At 36.4% G+C, this 3,826-nt stretch overlaps 1 long non-coding RNA gene across 1 annotated transcript; it reads right to left on the bottom strand.

Annotated features, from left to right (window-relative positions):
- Window positions 1–362: 362 nt before the first annotated feature.
- Window positions 363–3,273, bottom strand: LOC121068145. Its single transcript, XR_005818656.1, has 4 exons — window positions 3,206–3,273; window positions 2,532–2,581; window positions 819–882; window positions 363–729 (listed from the first exon to the last, which is right to left on the bottom strand). It is a non-coding gene; the product is annotated as an uncharacterized LOC121068145 (long non-coding RNA).
- Window positions 3,274–3,826: the final 553 nt, after the last annotated feature.

The raw sequence follows: 3,826 nt of genomic DNA, 5'->3' as shown, positions 1-3,826 counted from the left end.
CTCCCTACGCTGAGTCTGTTTTGCCCATCATGATAATTACTGTGCGATCTCCTCATCCTTATCTCAACCCTTGAGCCCTTTACATTGTATTTTCTCCCCGTTCCTCTTTGAGGAGGGGGAGTGAGGGAGCGGTTGTGGTGGAGCTCGGTCGCCCACCCAAGTAAAACCACCACAGATATTAAGCTAGAATTATTATTTTAATTTATTTTTTTTTAATTTTAAAACTGATTGAAGTTGCACAATACAGGCTTTCGGTAAAACAGGTAAACCAAATCTATGCACACAAATTCTACAAAGAAAAAAAAAAGACATTTTCATGTTTTCTTTTTTATTTTATTTTATTTTCCGCCCCCTCTGGAATTCTCAAAACTGTTCTCTACACAATAAATTCATTTCTCTCAATGTCTTTTGCCAGCAAATATGATATCATACATAGACCATAAGTTAGATAATTTCTCTTTATCTGAGATCCATAATTCTGCTAACTCAGAGTTCTATGTAACTATAAAGGAAAGAGAAAAAGATAATGAAATGCAGTTTACAGGCAATTAGTCAGACAGTGAATCTTTGCTTCATTCATACAGTATTACCAGACTGGTTCAATTAAACTCAGCAGCCCACAGGTATTCACAGATTTTTTTTTCCCCTCTTGAAGAGGCAGACATTCATAATTTCATTAGTTCAGTAGAAAAGGACTTCTTTTGATGGTCTCAGGTGACAACTCTAATGCTATAAAAAGACAATTACATTTTCAGTATATTAATTTCAGGGTAGTGAAAAGGGGGAGGAGATTTAGGACTAAATGATTTCAAAAATACCTTTCAATCCTACTATATATTATTTCTATTTTTTTTTCAATACAATATGTAACAGTTGCATAATCTACAAAAAGAAACAGGAGAATTTATGGTTAACTATATTTAAATTGCAGTGTATAGTGATATGAACTAAGCAAAAGCTTTTAATATAAACACAATGTTTATAGAGTAGGAAATTTAACTGTCCTGTTGAGCACATACAACAACAAGAAAATGAATGTAGAGGTGCATTTCATTAATCTTTGAATTTTGCATATTAAACTGTCTTGAGGAATTTTTCAAAAATAAATGTTAAAGTTTGTATTTGTGCATAAGCAAAGGGGAAAAAAAAATCACTCTGATTTTTTGTAATTCTGTTTCCTGATCTGATTATTTAAACACATTATTTGCATTAACATTTTGCAGTATGTATGAAAAGGCCCCATTTTGGCATGTGGAAGCACATGTGGGGTCTGTTTCTTTCAATCTTTATAATTTAGATGATTTTTCTGAGAGAAGACGTTCATAGTCAATCAGTCCTCCCAGTCCCCTGTGGCTGCAGATAGAGAGTTCAGGGGATATTGCTGTGTGTGTGGATATGCATATCTCTGCTCAAAAAAGAGCTGCCATTCCTGAGTGATTTGCAGCACAAGCATCTAAAGAGAAGTCATGGTTGCCCAGAGGGTGACTGTGCTATAGTCACACACTACAATGGATAGTCCCCTCTGATTGATGAGTATGATAAGGTGTATTGGCTGCTGATGATAACGTGCTTCTTAGGACTTCAACAGTTTTATCAGTGACTTAGAAAAATCATTGCTAAAACGGAAATACTATTTACAGTATTGGTCTTAGGAAAGCACTGGGGAATCAGTGGACTTTTACATTTTTCCAAAATATTAATGCAGGATATTGGATATTTTTCTATTCATTTCTGTTAAAAGATTTATTTGGATTAAGTCCAGAATGAATTGTTTGAGTGCAGAGAAAGGGCTGATATATTGTATCACTGTGTTAACTAGACAGTGACCATACATGCAGTTCCCTTTTTTTCCTTCTTTTTTTTTTTTTCTTTTTGATTAAGAAAAGAATTGCCCCACAGGTGTTTCAGTGTGAAGCAATCACACACAATCTGAATACTACATGTATAAATTGAGCAATGTTTTCTTTTATTTTAAAAGTGTTGACATTGATTTCTTAAATATATGTAATGGAAACTACTCATTATTACCCACCATTTATAAGCTATTGCTCATAAACTGCAGAGGCAGCATTCCATAAAACCCATTATGCAGCTACTACAATGCCCCAAAGATCTAAAAGTTGAGTGCATCAGCAAAACAGATAGAATATATCTCACTTTTCCAGTTTTCAGAAGTTTAAGAGCAAATCCTTCTCTTTACAAATAGGCAGAGGTATTAATTTTTAAAATTTGAGAACCTTTCAGATATTCAACAGTTGGACTCAATGATCTTTGTAGATCCATTCCAACTGAACAAGTCTAATTTCTAATTACTGACTTATCACCTAAAAGTCAAATTTCTTATCAATCTGTAAGTAGTTGTAACATATTAAAAGCCACCAAGTATGAAGCTTGTCATTCTTTACTGCATCCATGTTCTGTTTATATATAACACAAAGGATAAGCAGAAACTTTGCATGATCCACATTGTATGGTGTCCAGCATAGCAAAAGCTGGAGAAATGTTGTTAACATGAGATAAGTCCAACATACCCTCACAACGAGCTACTGCTGGATTACTTCAAGAACATTCTCTCCACTTCCTATACCAGAAAAAGGAAGATTTTAATTGTTGTATGAGATGATTCTGCTCTTTTATACCAATAAAAAGGGTTATTGTCTTCTGTTCAGATACAGTAGGAACCAGTTCATTTGGTATTTCACACCATACCACAAAACAAACAAGGAAAAACCACACCCAAACACAACAACAACAACAACCAAAAGAAAAAGAAAGCCAAAACCAACCAAAGTCAAAACCAATCAAACAAAAAACACTTAGCCTGTTATATACAAAACTAGTGCTAATAGGTATACCATTTACATGAAGCAGTGAATTCATTACAGACAAAAGATTAATCTTACTAATCTTTTGCTAGGCATACTCTCAGAGTTAGTCTTCTACCTTCTTTGGTAAATAGAGACACTTTGGACTCCACAGAGAATGATTCATTCCACTTGTCTTTGGTGGAAACTGAGATGATGTCTTAAATCTGATGTCTCACAAAAGTTGGGTCAGACAAATCCCAGCAAGATGTTATAGTGATTAAATTGATGTTGTATTTGTGTTTCAGTACAACTGTAAAGTCTCAGACATCCTGGCACACACACACAGATAAGGTGAGAATCAACTGTGTCTTCAAGTCAATCATTGTTATACACCTTACCTATTTTTATGCAGCACAAGGTTTTATTAGTCAATCTGTTGCTGAAGAATATACAGGAATATATGTATGTAGAAGAAGAGAATTATTGCTATTGCACTTCACTTTGAAGATGACTTTCAAGGAAGTCTTAAGGAAGGCAAATCTGTTGAGAGGAAAGATACATTGGAAGGAATAGCCACTTAATATTTTCCAGAGAATGTTATATATGCAGTGTATGCCACTGGAGTTAAGATGTTTCAGCTTAGAGAAGACTGATGGGAAACCACATGGCATGAAACTGGCTGCGCGGGGCTTGGACTGGCGTACGCTTCACTGGGTTAGAAACTGGCTGGATAGCCGGGCCCAGAGAGTTGTGGTGAATGGAGTCAAATCTGGTTGGAGGCTGGTCACAAGTGGTGTCCCCCAGGGCTCAGTACTGGGGCCGGTCCTCTTTAATATCTTTATCGATGATCTGGATGAGGGCGTCCAGTGCACCCTCAGTAAGTTTGCAGATGACACCAAGCTAAGTGCGTGTGTCGATCTGCTCGAGGGCAGGAAGGCTCTGCAGGAGGATCTGGATAGGCTGGAGCGATGGGCTGAGGTCAACTGTATGAAGTTCAACAAGGCCAAGTGCCGGGTCCT

Source organism: Cygnus olor, chromosome 3 (assembly GCF_009769625.2).
Source record: "Cygnus olor isolate bCygOlo1 chromosome 3, bCygOlo1.pri.v2, whole genome shotgun sequence".
NCBI lineage: Eukaryota > Metazoa > Chordata > Aves > Anseriformes > Anatidae > Cygnus > Cygnus olor.
Note: the sequence above shows the minus strand (reverse complement) of the source record. Positions and strands in the feature narration are given on the sequence as shown.